Source organism: Erythrolamprus reginae, chromosome 8, assembly GCF_031021105.1.
Source record: "Erythrolamprus reginae isolate rEryReg1 chromosome 8, rEryReg1.hap1, whole genome shotgun sequence".
Lineage (NCBI taxonomy): Eukaryota > Metazoa > Chordata > Lepidosauria > Squamata > Dipsadidae > Erythrolamprus > Erythrolamprus reginae.
The window spans coordinates 38018452-38033511 of NC_091957.1; the positions used below are offsets into that span (position 1 = coordinate 38018452).

General features: G+C 43.5%; 1 protein-coding gene across 2 annotated transcripts in view; it reads right to left on the bottom strand.

The window, feature by feature from the left end:
- The window catches only part of LOC139171461 (synaptotagmin-like protein 2), an 82105-nt gene extending 69445 nt beyond the window's left edge, over positions 1-12660 (bottom strand). Inside the window, exon 1 of one of the 2 annotated variants that reach the window (XM_070759706.1) lies at positions 12438-12660. The gene's annotated coding sequence lies outside the window, so the exon portion shown is untranslated. The remainder of the gene's footprint in view (positions 1-12437) is intronic. The other variant, XM_070759705.1, reaches the window with a different exon arrangement.
- Positions 12661-15060: the final 2400 nt, after the last annotated feature.

Consider the following 15060-nt stretch of genomic DNA (forward strand, 5'->3'; position numbering starts at 1 on the left):
TAGAATTTCTAAAGGCTAACCAGATTAAAAAGAGCCATGGTGGCACAGTGGCTAGAAGACGGCATTGCAGGCTAATTCTGCCGACTGCCAGCAGTTCAATTCTCACAGACTCAAGGTTGACTCAGCCTTCCATCCTTCAGAGGTGGGTAAAATGAGGACCCAGATAGTTGGAGGCAATATGCTGACTCTGTAAACCACTTAGAGAGGGGCATAAAGCACTGTAAAACAATATATAAGTCTTAGTGCTATTGCTATCGTGTTGCCAATTTTTTTGAAGCAAGTCACCTGTTTTTGGCCGTAAAAAGTATCATGGAAGAAAAGTTTAATTATGCAGAAATGTTCACGGATTATAAAGTTGCCACAGTTGCCCACTCCTGATCCAGGTGACCTTTCTGAGCTGGATCTGAAGAATGTGAAGCTCAAACTATCTGGAAGTTGAAGTCCACAAGTCTTAAAGTTGCCAAGTTTAAGGAACCCCTGCTCTATATAAATCCAATTAATACAAATCCAAACTCCTTAAAACCCACCTCTGCCGTCAGGCATGGGGAAATTGATTCCCCCGGGCCGTTCCCATTTTATGTATGGTTTTTGTCTGGGGTTGTTTTTATATTAAGGGTTTTACATTGCTTTTTTAACTATTGGATTTGTACTGTGTTTTTTGTTGTGAGCCGCTCCGAGTCTCTGGAGAGGGGCAGCATACAAATCTAATTAATAATAATAATAATAATAATAATAATAATAATAATAATAATATAATAATAATAATAATAATAATAAACAGACGATCCAAAGTGCAGACTCTATAAAGAAACAGATGAAACAATCGATCACATACTCAGCTGCTGCAAAAAGATTGCACAGACTGACTACAAGCATAGACATGATGCTGTGGCACAGATGATCCACTGGAACTAGTGCCGGAATTACCATTTACCAGTGGCAAAGAACTGGTGGGATCATAAGCCTGAAAAAGTGGTCGAAAATGAGCCAAACAAAACTACTGTGGGACTTCCGACTTCAGACTGACCGAATTCTGAAGCATAACACACCAGACATTGTGATCGTGGAGAAAAAGAAAGTATGGATCATCGACATCGCAATCCCAGGAGACAGCAGAATTGAGGAGAAGCAGCTAGAGAAATTAGTAAAATACGAAGATCTAAAAATCGAGCTGCAACGACTCTGGCATAAGCCAGTGAAAGTGGTCCCAGTGGTACTTGGCACGCTGGGCGCAGTACCAAAGGATCTCAGCGAACATTTGAAAACCATTGGAATTGACAAAATCTCCATCTATCAATTGCAAAAGGCTGCTTTACTGGGATCGGCAAACATAATTCTCCGCTACATCACGCAGTCCTAGGTGCTTGGGAAGCGCCCGACTAGTGATGAAATATGAAATCCAGCATAGTGATCTCGTTTGCTGTGTTGTACTGACTAATAATAATAATAATAATAATAATAATAATAATAATAATAATAATAATAATAACAACAACAACAACAACAACAACAACAACAATAATATAATAAAACAAACAAACAAATAAATAAATATAGTATTTTCCCTGAGCCACAACCTCTCCACCAAACAGGCTGAAAGAAGACCAACTTTTGCCTTAGTGAAAAAAATCAATCTCTGACTCTTATTTCCAGGGCCCAACTTGTTCATGCCTCCAAAATTCCCCAAGCAGATTTCCACTTCAGTTGTTCCAAAGTAAGCCACTTTCAATGAAGCTCATTCAGCACCTTTGAGTGGAGGAATCCGTCTGTTTAATTGATTTTGATTAATTCTCCTGAACTCAGCCTGTTTTTTATAAAGACCGATTGCTCCACTTGGCATCACTTCCAAATCCTTCTTACTTATCCTTCTCAGTCCGAGAACCGAAACTTACACTGAAGATAATGTAGCAGCTTGACGGCAAAAAGCCTATTATTCTTACCGAAAGCTGGATTGATCAGAAATTTACTCTAAATAATTAGCCATTAATTCTGTTGGGCTTTAATCTTGGGGGCTGCAGATAACAGGGCAATCAAAGCCCAAGCTAAGAGCCTTAAAAAGAACTATATTGTGCTTGATGGATCTATAATCAAGGGTAGGGGGCAATGCTCAATATATTTGGAGAAATACCTCCAAAGAATATATCAGGATGGAAAATAACAGCATAGCAAGAAAAGGATAAGACAAATACAGCCTCCCTTCCAAAAATGGAAGGACGATGCGGGAACCTAACAGTAGACAAATGTCAGTGAACATTCATATAACGGTAATAGCCTTTATTATCATTTTATATCAGGCATACAATGAAAATGTTTCCAATTTCATGGTATACATGATGTAAAATGACAATAAAGGCTAGTATTATTATTGTTGTTGTTGTTGTTTACAACTGTATCACAGTGGCCAGTTGTTTCACCGGATTTGGTATTAGTTACTAGTCTAAGGTGACCAGATTTTAACATTGCTAAAGAGGAACACTATTGATGGGGGAGGGGGAGAAACGGAGGGGAGGGGGCATCTTGATTAAAAATTTGGTGTATATGGAGCAAAAAAAATATTTCTTTTTCTCTCTCTCTCTTTTTTCCCCGCCCTCTCTCTTTCTTTCTTTCCTTCCTCTCTTTTTTCTCTATCTTTCTCTCTCTCTCTGTTCCTCCCTTTCTTTCTTTCTCTCTCCTTTCCTCCTTCCCCCTTGCTCTCTTTCTCTTCCTTCCTCCCTTTCTTTCTCTCTCCTTTCCTCCTTCCCCCTTGCTCTCTTTCTCTCTCTTTCTCTGTCCTTTTCTCTCTTTTTTTCTTTCTCTCTCTCCCTCCCTCCCTTTCTCTCTTTCTTTCTCTCTCTTCCTTCCCTCCTTCCTTTCTATCTTGTTGTCTCTTTCTCTTTCTCTCCCTCCCTCTTTCTTTCTGTTTCTTTCTCTTCCTTCCTTCTTTTTTCTCTCTCTTTCTCTCTCTCTATTTCTCTTTCTCCCCCCTCCTTCCCTCCCTCTTTCTCTCTTTATCTCTCTCTTCCTCTCTCTCTCTCTTTCTCTTTCTCTCTCTCTCTTTCATGATGCTTCGACCTGGTAGGCACGCTCCTCCATGCAGCTGCCGGACGGGAACATCAACAGAGCGCCTGGCGTGCTGCTAATCAACCCCTGAGCAGCAGGAGCTCTTAATGAAGAAGCGGGCCAGGACAGCAAATCCGCTGCTTTGGCTTCTATGGGAAGCCACACGGGACTCACCAGCCACCCTGCTATCCTGCCTCTCTCTCTCTCCCTCAGGGAGGGGGCGTGGTGTCAGCTGCTCAAGCAGGCTGAGGAGCAGTGGTGTCAGCGCCTCTTTAGCAGCACCGATGTCCCTCATGCCCATCCCAGCCCCCCCAGGATGGAAGCTGAGCTGCTTGCTGGCCGATCCCTTCAAGCCACTGATTGCACGGCAAGCAGCTCCAATGCAATCTCCAACCGGTGTTCAAGCCGCTGGCTGGTATGTCAAAAAATTGGGACTTTTAAAAAACCCTGCAGGCTGCGGGACAAATTGGCAAAATGTGGGACTGTCCCATGGAAATCGGGATGTCTGGTCATCTTACACTAATCGAGCCCCACCCAGGGGCCTAGGACAGTGATGGCGAACCTTTTTTGGTTCAGGTGTCAAAAGGGTGTGTGTGGGTGTGCTAGCATGCGTACAGGTGCCCACACCTCTTGCCTACCCCTCCTGTGTTGCCCCCTGCACATGCGCACAGGCCTTACTGAACCCACTGGCTATGGGTTTTGCCTCCCAAGGACAATTCTATCTGTCCGTCCATCACCCTGGAGGAGGAATCACTGAGAGGGTCCGCAACTTGGGCGTCCTCCTTGATCCATAGCTCACATTAGAGAACCATCTTTCAGCAGTGGCGAGGGGGGCGTTTGCCCAGGTTCGCCTGGTGCACCAGTTGCGGCCCTACTTGGACCGGGGGTCACTGCTCACAGTCACTCATGCCCTCATCACCTCGAGGCTCGACTACTGTAACGCTCTCTACATGGGGCTACCTTTGAAGAGTGTTCTGAAACTTCAGATCGTGCATAATGCAGCTGTGAGAGCAATCATGGGCTTCCCTAGGTATGCCCATGTCACACCAACACTCCGCAGTCTGCATTGGTTGCCGATCCGTTTCCGGTCACAATTCAAGTGTTGGTTATGACCTATAAAGCCCTTCATGGCATCGGATCAGAATATCTGCGAGACCGCCTTCTGCCGCACGAATCCCAGAGACCGGTTAGGTCCCACAGAGTTGGCCTTCTCCGGGTCCCATCGACTAAACAATGTCATCTGGCGGGACCCAGGGGAAGAGCCTTCTCTGTGGCAGCCCCGACCCTATGGAACCAACTCCCCCCAGAGATCAGGACTGCCCCCACCCTCCTTGTCTTTCATAAACTTCTTAAAACCCACATCTGTCGTCAGGCATGGGGGAACTGTGACATCTCCCCTTGCCTATGTAATTTTATGTATGGAATATTTGTGTGTATGCTTTTATATAAGGGTTTTTTAAAGGTTTTTTAATGTAAAATTGTTATTTTAGATTTTAATATTAGATTTGTTATTGTATATTGTTTTTGTCACTGCTATGAGCCACCCCGAGACTGCGGAGAGGGGCGGCATACAAATCTAATAAATAATAATAAATAATAATAATAGTTCGGGAAAACGCACTGCTGGTTGTGCTGTTTTTTGCACTCCGGAAGCAGGGAAGCTTATTGAATTCTGGGACTTCAACTCCCAGAATTCTCCAGCCAGCTATGCAAAAAATGGAAGTCTTTAAAACATAAATAGACAACAACCCCCGTGGAAATTGTTCATGTGGAATTAATTACAAATTGGAACAATTACATTTTCACTACATAGATTTGTTGCAGGGAAAAGCCTTATTCGTTTATTATTTGTGGCCTATCTGCCCATCCAGTGACCCAGGGCAACTTAATATGAACCTTGCTAAGTAGCAATTAAAACTGAAGACTGTCTAAAAAGTTGAAGAGATGATTAAAAGTACAAATTGAAAACCTTCTTGGGATCGGCAGCAGGATAGAGAACAAAGCATTTCCCTCCCCTGCTTTGAGGAGCTTCCAACTTTCCATATGTTCGGGTTGCTTTGCAAGCTCAGATGCATTTCTAGCTATTGTTTTTATAATATACAATGGTGACTTGCTGTTCTTGGCTAAAGTCAAACTTCAAAGCTTTTACTTCAGCTGGCCAAGAATCCTCCGTGACAGCTCAGTGTAGTTTATATGTCTACAAGTAGCAGAAACCAAGGTATTACTGGGTTCAGGGAGCTCCTTTCCAAGCAGCAAAATTATGGGCTGAATTTAGCCACGGCCCACCAATTTAATTATGAGATATAGTTTTTAAAAAGGAATGCTTTCTGTTCCCATGCATGCATTTTCTTCGGAAATCAGACTGCTATGACTTTGTTAGGATTCATAGACAAGTAGGCTTCAGTTCCTCATGGAAAAGGATAATGCAAATATTGGGGAAGTATTTATTTTTGTCTGCCTTCAATTAATTCAAATTCTACATGTAGTCCTCAACTTACAACAGTGCATTTAGTGACCATCCGAAGTTACAACGGCACCGAAAAAAGTGACTTTTGACCATTTGTGTTGTATGTGTTGTTTGGTTTTAAATATGATAGGGTTTTATATGCTTCTTTTTAATATTACATTTGGTTCCCTGTAATATTGTTTTTATTATTGTTTTGAGCTACCCCGAGTCTTCGGAGAGGGGCGGCATACAAATCTAATAAATTATTATTATTATTATTATTGTTCACACTTATTGTAGGACTATTATAGCATCCCATGGTCACGTGATTGACAGCTGAGAGCTTGGCAACTGACTCATATTTATGATGGTTGCAGTGTCCTCGGGTCACGTGACCCCCCTTTTGTGACCTTCTGACAAGCAAAGGCAATGGGGAAGCCAGATTCACTTAACAACGGTGTTACGCACTTAACAAATGCAATGACTCACTTAACAAACATGGTTAAGAAAAGTCAGGAAATGTCACTTAACAAATTTTAGCTACATGTACTTTGTGCTGAATTGTGACTGTAAATCCAGGACTACCTGTACCCTTCTTTTTCATTCAGGAGGTTAAGGTGACATTTAGTGATGGGCGAACCCAACAGTGTTCGGGTTCGGCAAGTTCTGGCGAACTTTACGCAAAATTCGGCCGAACCCAAACCAAACCCGAACCCGAATGGGGAATTCCTCCCACAAAGAGATTCCGGGGGCGGAGCTTTGACATCACCGGCAGGTTGCTAAGGAAGCCAAGGTGATCACTTCCTAGATTCCATGGAATCCAGGAAGTGATCACCTTGGCGTCCTTAGCAACCTGCCGGTGACATCAAAGCTCCGCCCCCGGAATCTCTTCATTGGAGGGATTCCCCAGCTCCTTCAGAGGGAGGTCTTCACGTAAAAATAAGCATTGTTATTTTTACGAAAAAGGACACCGCAGCGGCACTGCCAGCAAAGGGCGGTCCATTCACGTAAAAATAAACATGCCCTCACAGTAAAAATGCCCTCGCAGAGACAAAAAACAGCTGGCTGGTGAGCACATGTGCACTGGAGTTGAGCTAGGGCAATGGCTTGCGTGCTGGCAGATATGGATAGTCTTCTGAGAGGGGCAGCATACAAATCTAATAAATTATTATTTTTATTATTATTTTTACTATTTATATTTTTATTATTTTTTATTATTTTATTTATTTATTTATTGGATTTGTATGCCGCCCCTCTCCGTAGACTCGGGGCGGCTAACAACAATGATAAAAACAGCATGTAACAATCCAATTAATAAAACAACTAAAAACCCTTATTATAAAACCAAACATACACACAGACATACCATGCATAACTTGTAATGGCCTAGGGGGAAGGAATATCTTAACTCCCCCATGCCTGGCGGCATAAGTGAGTCTTGAGTAGTTTGCGAAAGACAGGGAGGGTGGGGGCCGTTCTAATCTCCGGGGGGAGTTGGTTCCAGAGGTCTGGGGCCGCCACAGAGAAGGCTCTTCCCCTGGGGCCCGCCAAACGACACTGTTTAGTCGACAGGACCCGGAGAAGGCCAACTCTGTGGGACATTATCGGCCGATGGGATTCATGCGGTAGCAGGCGGTTCCGGAGGTAATCTGGTCCAATGCCATGTAGGATTTAAAGGTCATGACCAACACTTTGAATTGTGACTGGAAACTGATCGGCAACCAATGCAAGCCTCGGAGTGTTGAAGAAATGTGGGCGAATTTATTATTATTATTATTATTATTATTATTATTATTATTATTATTATTATTGCTCCGTGTGCCACCTGTGGCATGCATGCCATAAGTTTGCCATCATAGGTCTAGTGGGTAAGGCACCAGGCTAGAAAATGGGACACTGTGAGTTGAAGTCTTGCCTTAGCTGTGAAATGAAAGCCAACTTGGTCGCTTTGTGCCAATCATTAGGAAACTATGAGTTCTAGTCCTGTCTCATGCATGAAACAAGGCTGGGTGGCTTTGGGCCAGTCATTCTTCCTTGGCCCGACCCACCTCATAGGGTTGTCGTTGTGCGGAAAATAGGAGGAGGAGGAGGAAAGTGTGTTGGATATGTTGCCATCTTGTGTTATTAGCAAAAATAATAAAGGTGTGACATAAACAAACAAATGGAGTAAAGCAGGAAATGAAGGAAGAGGACAAAGGTGGATTTCTCTGGCTATAGCTAAGCATGACGGCCAAGCCTAATTTGCCACGGCTTATTCAACAAGCTATATAACTAGTTTCAAGCACTGCACCGAAAGTCAGGCCCCAGAGACAAACTGCCCTACCAATTACACCCAGTGTTTGAATGCACTGATGTTTCCTTCTAAATACTTCCTTACTTAATTTGACACATGATGATTGAACATGCCTAACTAACATTTTCTCTGAAAATAATAGGGATACAATACAATTAAATTTATTGAGGCCGACTGTGGGATCTGTTTTCTGGTATAGTCTATGGGTATACAGTGTTCCCTCCCTTTTCGCGGGGGATGCGTTCCGAGATCGCCCGCAAAAGTTGAATTTCTGCGAAGTAGAGATGCGGAAGTAAATAGTACACTATTTTTGGCTATGAACAGTATCACAAGCCTTCCCTTAACACTTTAAACCCTTAAATTGCAATTTTCCATTCCCTTAGCAACCATTCAGATTATTACTCACCATGTTTATTTATTAAAGTTTATTTAAAAAAATATTTATTAAAGGCATACAAAAGTTTGGCGATGACATATGACTTCATCGGGTGGGAAAAACCGTGGTATAGGGAAAAAACCCACAAAGTATTTTTTAATTAATATTTTTGAAAAACCGTGGTATAGACTTTCCGCGAAGTTCGAACCTGCGAAAATCGAGGGAACACTGTACATATGTGTGTATAATATGCAAAACAAGAACACAGCTCAATACAGACTCTAGGCTTCAACAGTTGTCACACGTAAACATGATGTCATGGTTTCAAGCCATACGTTTGAAAGATCCCAGCATCCTTAAGCAACCTGGTGGCCCTCGATTTGATTGTATAAGAAATGTATTACTATACCTATGATGGATTGTAAGTGGTTGAAAGCACAACAAAATCGTAAATTAAGTGAATAACCAAAATCAATTTTTTTACATTACCGCTCTATCAGCCGTCGAATTAATTTATTATAAGATGTGTTTGATGGATATGTACAAAATGATTAATCAATAGATATTTTTGTTTGTTTGTTTTGTTTTGTTTGTCTGTGTTCTTTTTCTATTTTCTTTTTCCTTTATTATGTATGTTACATTTTGTGTTTTTCAATGTATTTTTTACATTTTGTTTTTAATGTAAGTAATTTAATAAAAACTATTTAAAAAAAAAAAGAAAGATCCCAGCATCAGCTTCAGAGGAGTTAATGGTGAAAGCAGAACATCTTGTTGTTGGCAGCTTTAAGATATGTGGACTTCGGTTCTGAGTTGAAGGCTACACATCTTAAAAGTGCCAAAGACCCAGGATTAGTGATGGGCGAATCGAACTCGCACAATTCGGGTCCGTACCGAATTTTGTGGTGTTTGGTATGCCGAACATGAACCCGAAAATTTTTGAAACTTCGGGCAAAGTTCGGGGTTGCGTTCAGCGTTCGGAGCTTTGACATCACCGGCAATTCCGCCGATGATTCCAATAATTTCGCCCTGGAATCTCTTCGTGGGAGGAATTACCCAGCTCCTTCAAAGGGAGGTCTTCACGTAAAAATAAACATTGTAATTTTTACAAAAAAGGACGCCGCAGCGGCGCTGAAAACAAAGGGCGGTCCTTTCACGTAAAAATAAACATGTTTATTTTTATGTGAAAGAACCGCCCTGTGCTTGCAGCGACGGTCAGTGTTCCCTCTAATTTTTTTTGGGGGGGGGGGTCGGCGGAAAAGTATAGTGTCTGAGCGGCAGTCCCTTCGGGACTGGGCGGCACAGAAATAATAAATAAATAAATAAACAAACAAACAAACAAACAAAAAACCCACCCTGTTTTGCCTCAGAGAATTTCAAAATAAAATACTGTACTGTGTGTCTATAACAGTGAGCTCATAATAGGGCAACTCTATCAATATCAAAATGCCACTTAAATAGTTGAGCTAGTTTCAAACTAGATTTTGATTTTCTTTCTCTCTTCCTTACTCCCATTCTTTTTCTTTCTCTTTTCCTTCCTCTCTTTTTTCTATCTGTTTCTCTCTCTTCCTCTCTTCCTCTCTCTCTCCTTCCCTCTCACTCTTTCCCTCTCGGCTTCTGGGCAGGTTTGGAAAACTCTGAGTTGATGATGATTTTTAAGTGAGCGATTGCTCACTGCTCAGCTTAGAGGGAACTATGGCGACGGTGCAGTGTCCTTTTTTGTAAAAATTTAAATAAATAAAAATTCAAAATACGTAAAATTTAAAAACGATGGGATTCCGGGGGCGGAGCTTTGACGTCACGCAGCGTTTGGAGTTCGAGTTCGGTTCGGATTCGGCTGAATTTTGCGTAAAGTTCGTCCGAAATGCCTAACCCGAACACCATTGGTTTCGCCCATCACTACCCAGGATCAGTGGTGACGTTCTTTTTCATCTACCAGTTTGGAAGGTTGGGCTATGCTCGTGTGCGCACTTGTGTTACATCTGGGTACTGACCGAAGCGGATTGCACTTACTGTCGCTACTGATGTGTGTGTGCATCTTTGGTGTGCGTGCGCACCCCAGCATATTTTAACTTCTGCGCATGCACAGGAAGCAAAAGCAAGAGGGGATGCATGTGCGTGAGAATTTCAGCTTTTTTTGCTTCTGCGCATGCAGAAGAATTTGCCTCCTGCGCATGCGCAGAAGCAAAACCACACTGGGATGAGCGCCGCACACATGCCAGAGACCCAAAGTTGCGTGCCCAGGTCAACTTTTACTATCAGTGTGGTGTACTTTACCATTCTGGTAGGAAACCCTCCCCCACTGGTACTGATCCTCTGAGCATGCACAGAAGGCTTTGCACATGCGCAAAGGGTTCATTGCCAGTCACTTTCAAGAAATGGAGACTGGGGAATCAGTTCGGGGGCATGGCAAGCTGGCCAAATTCAGAGAACGGGGTCAAGCGAACGGGGGCCAAACTCCCACCACCGACTCACGCGACCCGGAGCAATCCACTGCTGCCCAGGATCAATGTACCCTCAGTCACGAAACGATTTCATGGCCTTTGACTTCTTATAATAAAAATGAAGGGAGATCTTTGCAGATGGTGCCATGGGCTTTTATTATTTTAAAAATAATAATTAATTAATCAATCAATCAATCAATCTATCAATCAATTAATTAGATTTCTATGCTGCCCTTCTCCACCGACTCTTGCAGGAAAGTCAGGAAATAACTAACAAATATTCATTCTTTATCTGTTAATTCCAAACAGTTTTATTTCATTTTATTCCAAAGAAACTGATTGGGCAACGTCTCTCGGTGTATCCCGAATCTATTTTATTCAGCAATGCCTTTGATGAAAGTGAGAAAATGCCACGTCGGGCTGGGTTGCCATTTTTTTTTTTTTGGAAGAAAGCTCAATGAAGCCACCCATTAATCCTGAACGTCCTTCTACATTCTCTGAGTGACTATCAGACATAACTGGGTAAAATGAGTTCAAAATCCCTGGGAAGACATCAAAAGGAATTTCGGGTCACAATCCCAAGCAAGTCACCGCAAATGATGCTGTTTCCCTGATGAGTTAATTACAGGGAATCATGACTTGGGGTCAGAGAGTAGCCCAATTCCCATATGATGTTAAACCGCAGTATAATTTGCTTGGTGGCTTTGGTTTAGCAGGGTGTGTGACTCCCAAGCAAGAAAGGGCTCATTCAACAAACCAAGCTTTTTAAAAAAACAAACAAACCAAAACAAAGGGAAACGCACATTAAAGAAACCTACAGTTCTTTTCTATTAATCCAATGAAGATGTGCGTATATGAGATATTGAAAGAGGAACCTGTAAGCATTTTTATGGCTTTCCTTTTAGGCACAAGAAGGAAAGAAAGAAAGAAAGAAAGAAAGAAAGAAAGAAAGAAAGGAGGGAGGGAGGCAAGGAAGGAAGGGAAGAAATGAAAGAAAGAAAAAGGAAAGAGGGAAGGAAAGAAGGAAGAAGGAAGGAAGGAGGGAGGGAGGGAAGGAAGGAAAGAAAAGAAATCATAGACCGACATATGTCCACAGTCAACACTTCTAAATGCTCCTCAAGTCTCGATTTGAGATTATAAAATGCTTGCTTAAATATAGTGAAAGGGGAAAAAAAGCTTTTGGTCCAGATGGAAAAGAGTATCCTTCCAAAGTTTGCAAAACTCTCCCTTTCCTTTTTGGTTTTTGGGATCACACAATGAAATCACATTGCTTTCCCTATTCTTCTCCCGCGTGTCCTCAAGTCATTGGGATAGAATTCAAAAGAACAGCTCCAGAGATCTAAAGAGTGCATCGTGTAGAATTAAATCTACCAATGCATTCGGCGAGCCGCGGAATACATAGCGAAACCAACAGGTTGCATTCGCAAAAAACACCAAGCCGAACTTCTTAACGGAGTAGCCAAACTCGTGTTTTCGATTAGGGCTCGAGGTATCACTCGGGCTAAAGCCAGAACAGCCGGACACCCACCGGATTTCCGAAATGTAGGCAGGGGCCCCATTCGGCTCGCCCCCCACCGGCCCGACCCGATCCAGAAGTCGGAATCCCCGGTGCCGGGCTCTGTTCGCACGACCCGTTGTCCCGCAAGTCAGGACCCGGGTTGAGTAGGGCGGTCGTGCGGACGCAACCCCGGGGCGGTACAAAACAGGGCGGACTCCGGAGCCAGGCGAAAGGGCGAGAGGGGAAACGCAGCTAATATCCCTGGTTGAGTTCCACCAGGGCTACACGTGTCCTGTCCGGCTCCTGCTGTAAAAAGCCCGACGTGCCCTTGGCCTTGGGCTTACCTGGGAGTGCTGTCCGGAGGGGGTCCGCAACCAGAGTCCCTCGTTTCCCTTCCAGCCCTGGAAGGAAGAAGGAGGGCAGCCGCCAGCTGCTGCCACCAGCGGTGCCCTGCGACGCACCCTGCCTGCCAGCCGGTCAGCCCGTTTCGCCCACAGCTGACCCGGCGCTCCCTGGCAGAGGTGCGAAAACCCGGCCTGGATTCCACTCCCTTCCTCCCCCCCCCCCCTGTGAGCGAGGCGCTGCTGTTCCCGCGGCCGAGCGCCGCCCCAAGGAGAGGGAAAAACCCGGCCTGGAAGAGCAGAAGGGGTACGGCCGCTGGGGGGCGCCAGCAGACACCCCTCTTTTTAATTTAATTTTATTTTTTTAATTTAATTTTATTTATTTATTTTTTATTTTTTTTAAATTTTATTTTATTTTATTTTATTTTACTTATTTGTATGCCTCTCCTCTCCGTAGACTTGGGGCGGCTTCTTCTCCCCCCCTCCCGCCGGAGCTGGAGGGGAAGCGGAGGGCCAATAACGTCCAGGGCTTCATCGGAGACAACAATCAAACTGGAGTTCAGTGGAAGGGAATACAATAGCACAGCACAACACAGCATATCATAGCATAGAACAGTGTTTCCCAACCTTGGCAACTTGAAGATATTTGGACTTCTACTCCCAGAATTCTGGGAGTTGAAGTCCAGATATCTTCAAGTTGCCAAGGTTGGGAAACACTAGCATAGAATCTAGAATCTTGAAAAATTGGAACTACGATGCCTTAAACATGATCTAAGTATTGCCCACAAGATCATATGCTACAACGTCCTGCTGTCAAAGACTACTTCAGCTTCCACCACAACAACACAAGAGCACATAACAGATTCAAGCTTAATATTAACTGCTCCAAATTTGGACTGTAAAAAATACGACTTTAGTAATTGGGTTGTCGAAGCGTGGAACTCATTACCGGACTCTGTAGTATAATCCCCAAGCCCCCAACACTTTACCCTTAGACTATCCACGGTTGACCTCTCCAGATTCCTAAGAGGTCAGTAAGGGGCGTACATAAGCGCACTAGAGTGCCTATATCTCATATATCTTCTCTACTATATCCTCTATAACCTTCATTGTGTATTATTGTGTATTGGACAAAATAAATAAATAAATAAAATAAAATAAATGGAATGGAATGGAACAGCATAGCATAGCACACTGATTTTCAACCTTTTTTGAGCCGTGGCAGTTTTTACATTTACAAAATCCTGGGGCACACCACCAACCAAAATGACACAAAATGACACTCTAACACAGTACATATTATACATATAGTTAATAATATAGTTTCTAAATGTATTTATACTCACTTAGTGTCAAACCTGGGCCTGTTTCGATGAACACAAAAATGGTATTCTGGCAGGAATGGTGGCAACATTTACCTCCAGTCCTGACTAGGATTAGAAATCAGGACCATAGGGAGGAGTAGCAACTTCAACTACTCGCCACAGCCACACAATGACAAGTGGATGAGAGGCGGCCTGCTATTGGTTCATCGCTAGTGGTCAGGATGAATCCTAGAAGGTGATTGGTCAGTGAGCATGCCCTGTACCTCCACTCTTCCTGTCGCTGATAGCTGGAGGAATTGTGAGGGGAATGTTTATGTTCGGATGGCGGTGGCTGGCGGCAGGCTGGATAAATGGCTTCTGCGGGCCGTATCCGGCATACGGGCCATAGTTTGGGGACCCATGTTTAATTTCCCCACGGCACACCTGACCATGTCTCACGGCATACTAGTGTGCTGTGGCACACTGGTTGAAAAACACTGGCATAGAATATAGAATGGAATAGAACAGTGATGGTGAACCTATGGCATGGGTACCACAGGTGGCACAGGGAGCCATATCTGCTGGCACTCGAGCCATTGCCCTAGCTCAGCTCCAGTATACATATGCGTGCTGTCCAGCTGATTTTTGGCTCACACAGAGGCACTGGGGAATGGGGGAGGGCATGTTTACCCTCCCCTGGCTCCAAAGAAGCCTTTGGAGCCTGGGGAGGGCAAAACACGAGTCCACTGGACCCACCAGAACTTGGGAAACAGGCCATTTCTAGCCACCAGAGGGCCCCCAGGGGCCAGGGGAAGCTGTTTTCGCCCTCCCTGGGCATTAAATTATGGGTGTGGGCACTCGCACATCCGCAATAGCATGCACCCATGCTCTTTCGGCATCCGAGGAAAAAAAGAATCTAGAATCTAGAATGGAACTGAATGGAATACAATAGCACAGCACAGCACAACACAGCGCGGAATGGAATAGAATACAGAATGGAATGGAATAGCATGGCATAGAATAGAATATAGAATGAAATGGAATACAATAGCATAGCATAGCATAGCACAGTACAGCACAGCATAAAATAGAATATAGAATGGAATAGAATATAGAATGGAATGGAACGGAACAGAGTAGCATAGCATAGCATAGCATAGCATAGAATATAGAATAAAATATAGAATATTGAATGGAATGGAATACAATAGCATAACATAGCATAGAACAGAATATAGAATGGAATAGAATATAGAATGGAATGGCATAGCATAGCATAGCATAGAATATAGAATGGAATAGAATATGGAATGGAATAGCAT